Source organism: Lucilia sericata, unplaced genomic scaffold (genome assembly GCF_015586225.1).
Source record: "Lucilia sericata isolate MDLA Ls3-8-SP2 unplaced genomic scaffold, ASM1558622v1 Contig000106F_arrow, whole genome shotgun sequence".
Lineage (NCBI taxonomy): Eukaryota > Metazoa > Arthropoda > Insecta > Diptera > Calliphoridae > Lucilia > Lucilia sericata.
The window spans coordinates 135,150-147,226 of record NW_023994138.1 but is presented as its reverse complement, the minus strand read 5'-3'; positions in this window follow the sequence as shown (position 1 = coordinate 147,226).

The following is a 12,077-nucleotide window of genomic DNA, read 5'->3' as shown; positions in this document are numbered from 1 at the left end:
TCTCTAAAAATATTTTTTAGGGATTTCATTTTTGAATTTGAGAAATAATTTCATAATGAAAGAACACCCCATTTTAAAAGTAAAATAATGCTCCAAAAAGTAAATTAAATCTTCAAATTTCGTTTTTGTTTTGGGGTGTTTTCGTTGGGATTTATTTTATGACGCCGTTTATTATCTTACGGATAATATTCGCGTGGCTATTAGCAGTCATAATATAATTTGTAATAAATTTTAAGAATTTGGCGACAAAATTGTTAATTTAATCACAAATTTTTAATATTATTGTTTAGACTAAAATGTTTCTTTTAGTAGATTGTTCGTATTTACTAAGGAAAAATATAGTAGCCAAAGTTAATCTCATTCTATAAAAAATTAGGCGACATCCACACCATTCTGAACCTGCTAATTCTTAAAGTTAAATGTTAATATTGTTCTTTTATATTTTTATTATTATGAACTTTCTATGAAAATTTCTGGAAATACGTATGGCTTCTTCCCTTGGAGAATCCATGTAAAGCGGACAACAGTCGGAAATATCATCTCCGATTTTGGTAAAATTTACCACATATATAATATATACAAAATGTTCCTCAGATCATTGACTTTTTGAATGAAAACTCATTCCAATGTAAAAATATGAAAATTTAAATATATGCTAAAATTTCCAAAAATTATACCCAGATAATTGCCCATAACTGTGGAACTACTTTAAGTCATCATAAATTCTTATTATAACAAAGATATTGTTTTTAAAATCGCGTAAATAAAATATTTTTCTTCTAAAAAGTTAAAGGTAAATATTCGTTTTAAAAATTATAAAAGAACATCGTATAAGAAGACCTAAACTCTTTTCTATATTCTAGTAAAAAGTTTACAATAGAGACTCGTTTAGTTCAGGACTTATTAACCAAAACGTAGTTAATAAATCATATACAGCTGTGGTCAGCTAATTGGAAACGCTCTCTTTATCAGGCCTGTCACAGAATTTCATTCCGATCGAAAGTGGAATTATTTCCGTATTTTTGCTTCTTCTAAAAAAGAAAACGAAAAATTCTTTCGGAATGAAACCACTTTCAGTTTTTGAAGTGGAATTGATATTTGTATGTAATTAACGCTTTTCTTGATTAGCTAAACAAGAACAATTTTAAATGAAATCTATATAATTTTATTCATTTTTTGTCAATTTACGAAATAATTCGGAATTTGGAGAAGCTAAAACAAAAATGATCGGAATAATAATACGGAATTGAAACCATTTCGATCGGAATGTGTGACAGACCTGTATATTACTGCTTGATGTGATTTCTATAAAATTATGGAAATATTACGTTAGATTTTTAGTTCCAAACACTTGTATTTTATGAATTGATGTTGTTAAAATAAAATGGAATGCATTTTGTTGTAGAAAATTTCTTATTTCCTTTTCCATTTAGAATTTGGTGAAAATCTCTCAAAGATAAATCTAAGAAAATGCGACACCTAATTGGAAATGGCCATTTTTATTAAAATTTTTTTAAGTCAAATCTAATTTTGATAAAAAATGTAATTGTATTTTGGTAAATATCATTTTTAATTTAATGTATAAGAAATTTTACGTCATTATTTTTAGGACTAACAATAGGAAAAGGCCAAAGATATACTCCTGTCTAGGGTAGATCCATTTTTGAACTTCATAAAGCCTGTAAATCGTAAAAGGATATAGGAGAACAGCTCAATTCTTCAAAAAAAAAATATATTTTTAATAGTTTATAGCATATTAAGAAATATGACACTGAATCAGGGATGGCAAAATTGGTACGATGGTACTTTTTTTGATACTATTTGATGTTCAAAAGTACCGTTGTACTCCCGAGTCATATTTGATACTCTCAGGGCCACAATCACAATATCCGATTATCGTTTAACAGATAGATAAAGAATTTTTGTATGAAAACTGGATATAACGTTATATAAGCCAAATAATTCGCGATGTGTGGTGGAATCGGGGCATCATAGAAGAGAATCACGAAAAAAATCTTTATTAACTAATGTTCAAAGAATTAGCCAATCTCATTCGAACTTCTACTACACCTTTTACCATTTATTGCACCTTGTTTAATGCGATTAATCTCTGTTTCAAAACTCCAAGGTAAATAATTCCACTGATTAACCGTCTAATTCTGATAAGATCAGGTCAATTCAACGCGATGTTTCATTTATAAGAGATATTGCAAATTCTTTAAATTTTAGTTGGAAAAGGTTTCTTGCGCGATTCTTTCCCAAGATGCCTCGATTCCACCAAACATTGCGAAATAGTTGGCTTAGATAACATTATGTCCAATTTTTCTCAAATTTACCGCTGGATACCCCACAGTGGGGCAGAATGGAAATTTTTTGGAAATAAATCTGGCATTTCTAAACGGCTGATCCGATCGGGATAAAATTTGGCGTGAGCGTAGCCAAGAAGTATTCGAGTTTAAGTTTTGAAGATGAACCCTGCAGATACCCCAGGGACGGCGCTGTGGCGGCTCAAAGTAGGGTACATACGACATGTAAAATTTTTAAACTCGTGCCATTTTTTTGTTTTTCACCCAAATACAAAGATTTTTATATTTTGTGAAAGCGCTCAACGAGATCTTGAAAAAACATGCTTGGACATACTACTTATCTCTTATAATATCCGAGTTATAGGCATTTAAAAATTTAGTGATACAAAATTTACCATACCTTGGTCCGCCTTTTTTTGAATACCGGGCGTAATTTTGGACCAAATGGACTCAATTTTTTCTTGTTAGTTAGACAACAAAATTTCCAATAATATACAAAAAATTTCAGATCAATATCGTTTACAGATCCAAAAATATACGTTTTTTAATTTAAAAATTCAAAAAATTTTAGATTTTTGGCGTTTTTTTTGCCAAAAATGTGTCTTAACTCTTTTATTAATAAAATAAAATTTTTATTAAGAACATATAACAATTTTATAGTTTTCTAAAAGGTATCTTTACGCAGAACGTCCTATTTTTTGAAAATGTTGCCACTGCGTCCTTCCGAATATGACCTATTTTTTATCAAAACTTCAACTTTGGGCGACATGTTCTAAAATCCCAAAGCTGGGATCAGAAAACTGAAAGCAGTTTTGGAAACCTCATTATGTTTTCTATTTACTCCAAAAGTATTTTCCCAGCCCTGAAAGAAATGTGGACCCTATGGGCAAAAAAGTAAAAAATCCCATTTTTGGGATTTTCATTCCTATTTTTGGGAATTGCGGGATGCCCTTTGACCTTTTCAATTTTTTTTTTTTGCATATTCTTATTTGAAATGACAAATTTAACAAGCGTTGAAAATTTCATTGAGTTTTGTTCATAAATAAAGATTTTGTCATATATTACATATTTGTTTAATTTCTAAAACTATGATTTATATCAAAATTTTAATAGGATCGCAGATAGCTACAACAATTTAGTCCATATTTATCCCTTAATATCATTTTTTAGTTAGATATGGAAATTCTCGACCCTTTACAAAAAATTTCAAGCCAATATCTCAATTACATTCAAAAATATGTTCATTTAAACCTGTGTCCTTTAATTTAATCTTTTTCATATTTTAGTATTAAGTATGACAGCCCATATTTAAATCTTATATTTACCTATTTTCTATTTGTTTGCTTATCCTTATAATTGAAAGGTCCTATTATGCTTAAATTTTCAAAAATTTATAACTATTTTTTACCTAAATTTTTTCGACAGATCATTTCGTTCTGTTTCGTTTATGATATGTAGGTAAAAATATACAGGTAATGATAATTTCGATTCATTCACTAATAAGAAATATCAATGACTGAATTACAGGTTATAGTAATATAGTCCTAAATGTTAATAGGTAGACAATTCGTAATTTTTTACTTTGGAATACCTGTATCGGAAATGACAAGAATTGGTATATAAGTAAACTTCTCAGATTTTAAGTACCATATTTAATAAATCTACAATGAAGATTACATTAAAGTACGAAGAGTTGTGTTCCGTTTTATGGAGTATATCTTCAAAAGGGCCAGAAAGAATTGAAGACATTTCAAATTATATAAAAACTACATATAGTAGAAAAGTAGACAAAACAGGCATATCAAAAATTGAAAACTTTTTGATGTAAAAAGTAAGTCTGTGGATGGAAATCAAAAGAAATTTCGATAAAAATTTTGTAGTTGGATGGAAACTACTACGGAAATCTCAACTTACAACACATCAACAGGAGCGCCTTGCAAGTCATACGAAGACTTATGTTCAAGGTAAAAAAAAAGAGGGTCACACAAAAACTTTTTTCAATCTCAAATGAGGAAATTGCTGATACATTTAACGAAATGCTGAAAAAGGAAAACCAACATATGGATGTCGTACATATTGCAACTATTCTTCCTAATGCATCACCAAAACGACTTAAGCGAATTGTGGAAAGTATACCAACTCCAACATCATAATCAAATTTTACTGAAGAGGAAGCAATAGCGCTTATGTTGGAACTGGGTCTCAGTCGAAATAAGTACCAAATATTAAGGAAAGCTCTGCATGAAAAAGGACACAATATATTACCATCATACAAGGCGATCCAGGAAAAAAAAACAAACTATCCTACTAAATCAACAAAAAATAATGAAGAATTGAAAGAACTGAGAGCTGCGGAAAAAAGCAGAATCCAAGAAGAATTTAAAGTTCAGATGGGATTAAACATCGACAAACCACTTTCAAGTTGCGGTAGTACAAATGACGGTAATACGTCGAGAAGGTTTTTTCGTGATTTTGAAATTACTTCAAAAATAACTGGAATCGACAAGGAGTTGCTTCGAAGAGTTAAAACTATTTTAATGGCACTGAATAGTAAACATAAAATTAATGAAAATCGATTTGGGGAATACACATCTGAAATTTCTAAATTACTTGTATCTCTGTATCCATGGAGGGAACTAACACCAACAGTACACAAAGTATTGTGTCATGGTCAAATAATAATTGAATCGAATATTCTTCCACTTGGAGAGTTAACAGAAGAAGCCCAGGAAGCGAGGAATCGAGATTTTAAGCATGTTCAACTATTCAGCTCAAGAAAATGCTCCAGGCAATCACAGAATGAAGATATTTTTAATAGTTTACTTCTATCTTCTGATCCTGTTCTTTCAACTATGCGAAAAAGATGGATTTGTTATGAAACTCTATCATCTCAAAACAAGGAAGATTTAAAGGACTTATATTACCTTCTGGATATGTATACCGATATGACAGATTATTTTATAGAAAATAAGTAGTGTTAGGAATTAACTATATAAGTAGGTTGTAAGAATTAATTGTATTATGTTTAAGATAAACAGTTCAAATAAAAAAAGCTATTATACTAACTGATGATATTGTATTAAATTGTGTTTTATATTTCGGTGGGCGGGAAAGGTAATTTGTGTGGGGTGATTTAGGTGTTGTTGTGCGTTGCTCATAATAAAATTATAATTTTTTTTATTTTATATACAATATTATAATAAAATAATTAACTAAATAATTTTTAAAAATTGTCCAAATATTTTATTCAACACCAAATGTATGTTCTGTCATACTTAATACTAAAATATGAAAAAGATTAAATTAAAGGACACAGGTTTAAATGAACATATTTTTGAATGTAATTGAGATATTGGCTTGAAATTTTTTGTAAAGGGTCGAGAATTTCCATATCTAACTAAAAAATGATATTAAGGGATAAATATGGACTAAATTGTTGTAGCTATCTGCGATCCTATTAAAATTTTGATATAAATCATAGTTTTAGAAATTAAACAAATATGTAATATATGACAAAATCTTTATTTATGAACAAAACTCAATGAAATTTTCAACGCTTGTTAAATTTGTCATTTCAAATAAGAATATGCAAAAAAAAAAATTGAAAAGGTCAAAGGGCATCCCGCAATTCCCAAAAATAGGAATGAAAATCCCAAAAATGGGATTTTTTACTTTTTTGCCCATAGGGTCCACATTTCTTTCAGGGCTGGGAAAATACTTTTGGAGTAAATAGAAAACATATTGAGGTTTCCAAAACTGCTTTCAGTTTTCTGATCCCAGCTTTGGGATTTTAGAACATGTCGCCCAAAGTTGAAGTTTTGATAAAAAATAGGTCATATTCGGAAGGACGCAGTGGCAACATTTTCAAAAAATAGGACACGTTTTTTACGCCAAAGCGTTCTGCGTAAAGATACCTTTTAGAAAACTATAAAATTGTTATATGTTCTTAATAAAAATTTTATTTTATTAATAAAAGAGTTAAGACACATTTTTGGCAAAAAAACGCCAAAAATCTAAAATTTTTTGAATTTTTAAATTAAAAAACGTATATTTTTGAATCTGTAAACGATATTGATCTGAAATTTTTTGTATATTATTGGAAATTTTGTTGTCTAACTAACAAAAAAAAAAATTGAGTCCATTTGGTCCAAAATTACGCCCGGTATTCAAAAAAAGGCGGACCAAGGTATGGTAAATTTTGTATCACTAAATTTTTAAATGCCTATAACTTGGATATTATAAGAGATAAGTAGTATGTCCAAGCATGTTTTTTCAAGATCTCGTTGAGCGCTTTCACAAAATATAAAAATTTGTATTTGGGTGAAAAACAAAAAAATGGCACGAGTTTAAAAATTTTACATGTCGTAGGTACCCTACTTTGAGCCGCCACAGCGCCGTCCCTGGGGCATCTGCAGGGTTCATCTTCAAAACTTAAACTCGAATACTCCTTGGCTACGCTCACGCCAAATTTTATCCCGATCGGATCAGCCGTTTAGAAATGCCAGATTTATTTCCAAAAAATTTCCATTCTGCCCCACTGTGTACCCGTGGATGATTTCTTTGGGTCACGTTTAGAGATTCGTCTTATCATCCGGTTTGAGGTGGGCTGATGTTTTTCTGGAAATTTTTCGACGTGGAGCGCTAGAATCAGTGTCATATCTCTTAATAAGCTATAAACGATCAAAAATATTTTTTTTTGGAACAATTGAGCTGTTCTCCCATATCCTTTTACGATATACAGGCTTTATGAAATTCAAAAATGGATCTACCCTGGGCAGGAGTATATCTTTGGCCTATTCCCATTGTTAGTCCTAAAAATAATGACGTAAAATTTCTTATACATTAAATTAAAAATAATATTTACCAAAATACAATTACAGTTTTTATCAAAATTAGATTTGACTTAAAAAAATTTTAATTAAAAATGGCCGTTTCCAATTAGGTGTCGCATTTTCTTAGATTTACCTTTGAGAGATTTTCACCAAATTCTAAATTGAAAAAGAAATAAGAAATATTCCACAATAAAATTCATTCCATGTTATTATAACAACATCAATTTATAAAATAGAAGTGTTTGGAACTGAAAATCTAACGTAATATTTCCATAATTTTATAAAACTCACATCAAGCAGTAATATTAAGAGAGCGTTTCCAATTAGCTGACCACAGCTGTATATGTTGTAAAATTAACAATACACATTGGAATTCATTTAAATTTACATGGTAAAATATATGTACAATATCAACCACTGATCCGATTTAAATGAAATATAGAAGGAAATTATTCCGAACAATCAAGACACTGAAAATCTATTTTGTTATCACCCTATATACATATTAAAATACAGGTTGGAAAACCTAGTGTTACAAATAAACCTCTTCGAAATTTATTTCACAGCTTCCAGCATTTACAAATGAGATCAGATTTCTATTCTAAGTATACATGTGTGACTTAGTACTACTATTAACATTTATAATACCCACTATGGATAGTATAAGAAAATTCAACTTCAGCCAAATCGATCATAATTTGCAGATGTGCGAAGCTTAAACCTACTTTTTTGTAATTGACGTGCTCAAATTTAACACCACGTGCCTCACCTCGTATTTTAACAGGGTGATAACAAGGTACATTTTCAGTGAGGCTCAATCATCTTTAATAATTTTCTTGTACATTAGTATTTAAATCGGTCCTGCAGTTTAAGAGGTACTTGGCATTTTTCATCTATATTGAAATTGATTCCACTGTGAACAAAAAACTTGCTTTAAATTATGTTATCGTTAATAACTCCTGAACTAAACGAGTCTCCACATTAAAATTTTAACTAGGGGGATTATTATTAACATGGAGCTGTTTGATCTCTTTGACATTGAAATATGTATGTATGGGCAATTTCGTGTCAAGTGACCCAACTCAAAAAATCGATTTGGATGAGACTCCGGCAGTTCTTGACCGATAGAGCTAAACATTGTGTCTGGCCTACTATTCAATAGTACTAACCTTGGTGCAAATTTCATCCATATCGATTTTTTCAGTTGGGTCACTTGACACGAAATTGCCCATATACTTGCGAATATTTACCTTTAACTTTTTCGGAGTAAAATATTTTATATACACGATTTTAAAGTCAATATCTTTGGCATTAAAATGAAATCAAAAAATATGCTGGACTTTCAGAGTTATGGGCAATTACGTGTATATACTTTTAGATTTTTCTAACAAAAAGTCATTGATTTGAGGAACACTTTTACACCATTATATGTGTAGTAAATTTCATTAAAATCGAATATGTAAAATCCGAAAACAGCAGTTTCCTCTCCGTTTTGATATGGATTATCACAAATATAAAAAGAATAATTCATAGGCAAAATGATTTGAAAATGTGCTAAAAAATGCATTGCAACATTTAAAATTCTTCACATTTGTCAAGAAATTGCCAAATACATATATATCTATAACAAGATTTAAATAAATGGCTACATGGTAACTCTTTTTATTAAACTTGAATAAAGCTTTCGAGTTATGAAAATAGAGAGAATGAGAGCTGTAGTATGAAAGCTTAAATAAATAAATTAAGAAAACCGTTATCGTTTGACAGCGAATTTAATTTTTTTGAATGTCCGTTTTTAAAAAAACAGTTTTTTAAGAGACTTAATAAAATCTAAAAGATTTTTTAACAAAAATAAATAAAACACATATTATAAAAAAACTTGTGATCATTTCCTTATTTACGATCACTTATTTTTAATTAACATAGGTTACAAATGTCCTGATATTTATAGAAAATTGTTATAAAATTGTATAAATCTTTTATGTTGTCTCAAGTCAGGGAATCGTATTGCTTTTTTACTTGTTTTGTTGTGAAAAAAATTTTAAAATAATTTGTGTAATAGTGTTACAGTTTTTAAAGTGCAATAGTTTTTTTTTAGTAAATACTAGTTCGTGTTAAAAGTACGTTCGCAGCTATCAAATATTTGACGAAAAAATGTAGCCAATATTTTTGTAAATGTTTATTGGTACTTTCATGAAACAATGTTGAAATAAATAAAGGCGATCTAAAGTGATTATTTCAATTAGGAGTCACGTCTAGGCATGCCAATCGGGACTGATATTTAGAAATCCCGGGATTCGGGCCATATTATTTTTAGTTATATCCCGTGTTCTCTAACCCAAATAAGGGAATTATCATCTCGCCATCTTATTGACAGGTTGACTTCCATTATAGATTCTAATACACTCATTAGATATCCGATTATTGCCCTTTTTATACCCTACACTACCTTAGTGGGGATGGTATATTGGGTATGACCGGAGTAGTGCTTTTGTTTTATACTATCCTTTAATACCCTGATGAATTTTGAAATGATCGGGCTTCTTCTGATCCTAGCCCCCATACACAGCTTTAAAAAATAATTTTTATTGCCCTTTTTATTTTTGATATTTCAGCTTGTAAGTTAGTAGAGTCATCTTAAGTCCAAAAACTTTTAAAATAGCGGAAAAACACTTAAAAATTGGGATTTCATTTTTTAAAATCCCGGGTTTTGGTACTTTCAAATCGGGAATTCCCGTTTGACATCCCTAGTCTCGTCATGTTCGTGTAAGTGTACCTTAAGATTTATAGATGTATTATTAATTTGCAAATATTAGACCATAGATATCGTAAAAAATTAATTTCTTGCTTTTTCTTAATATACCCACATCCATACATAAGTACATACACATTTTGTTGTAAAAATCTTTTTAAAGATAATCATATAGAATTGAATGATAAACAGTTATTATTGTTTACTTTACTATAAAATTCAGATACTCTATTTTCAAACGAGCGTAATGATAACAAACCTAAATAACAACCATAATAACAAATAAATAAAATTATTTACATACATTCTTACATATGTACATATTTATATATAAATAAAAGATGCAGCAAAAACAATTAAATTACAATTAAAATAAAAACAATAGAAATATTCTTGCTTTTCTACTACAGAATAATTGTAGTATGTATTTCATAGCATACTCTACACCAAAATAATAATGTTTTTTAGCTATTGTCAATCCGTTTGGAACGCGAATTGCATTCCATAATGTTCACTACTTTAAAATGGCCAGAAAACTTCAGACCACACCGACCCTATGATAAGGTAATTCCTTAAAAGAAGTTATCCACTGACTTTAAACGATAAACAAATTAAAAACAATTGTAGAAAATATATGTATGTACATTAGGGAAAAAACTATTGACATTTGTTGCAAATATTCGAATTGGCATAGCATAGTCGAATAGAGTATTAAAATTATGAAAAACCACTGTATTATTTTATTCTCGGTTACGTCCTCCAATAAGATGTTTTTATAAATAATAACTACTGCTGGCGTACTTCAAAAGATAATTTTAAATAAGGGAAGTATTACTCACATTTGTAAAAAAGTTGAATTTTTTTATATAATGACTGATTAATCATCGTTCAGCCCAAACCGTTAAAGCTAGAATCATGAATTTTTGGCACTAGGTTTCTTTGGCATTGTCTAGAGGATGAAATTGGTAAAAAAAAGGGGTAAATGTTGGTTAAGTAAAGAAATTAGTCTTGGTGCGTGATGTTTTTGTTTCCAAACGGCCCAAAAAAAATTATATTCATTACTTATACAGTATTGGTCATCACGTGGTGGTAAAAAGTTGAATTTTTTTATATAATGACTGATTAATCATCGTTCAGCCCAAACCGTTAAAGCTAGAATCATGAATTTTTGCACACTTTGGCACTGTCTAGACTCTAGAGGATGAAATTGGTAAAAAAGGGGGTAAATGTTGGTTAAGTTAAGAAATTAGTGTTGGTGCGTGATGTTTTTGTTTCCAAACGGCCCAAAAAAAATTATATTCATTATTTATACAATATTGGTCATCACGTGGCGGTAAGTAAAAAATTTCGCCAAAATTAGTTATATGTATATGTACATATGCTAAAGATTTTGGTGAATTTAGAAAAAATCGTTACCAAATTTTAATATCATAATATTTCGAATATTTTCAACATACATACTCAGAAGTACGTCCTACAAACCCACCCAAAAGTTTTTCTGTTAAATCTCGGAATAGAGAGAAACGGATTCGAATACTTCATATTTTTTTATTGTTTCGGATGCCGATAGTCAATTCTACGCGGTATTTAAACGATTACATTATGTACATTAGGGTGGCCCTGTTTTTATGAAGGAAAAATAAGATGTCAATGTTCTCAACTAAAATTAAAGTTTAATTGATTCTAAGATACCATTTCTCCAAATTTTTGTCCTGCGGTCAATCTTTGACGAGCTGGATCAAAGGATAAAAAGGTCCTTTTTTGAGTTTTTTATGATTTTTTTCATATATCTTCCAAAGGAAAAATATAAAATTTTGGTATCATAAGAAAGGTTATTGAGAGACGCTTTCAATGGCATATAAGAAATTTTTGTGTAACAGTAAAAGAAATTTTAAATTTTTTCGTAAAATTTTCATATTTTTTACATTTTAACATAGATTAATTTAATATAATTCGTTGAAATTAATACAAAATAATCCTCAATAAAATCTACCGAACCGGGTTTTTCCGTTTTCTAAAATTCAATCTAGATCAAATTTTATTTAAATTTATCGAAGCCTGTGTACGCTACCAAAACATTGGGAAATAATGTAAAAAATAACATAGAAACCATTGTTTACAAAGCAAGCATAACAAATATATAGATGTTTGGAATAAATTGGGTTAATATTTCAGTTAAACTGAAAA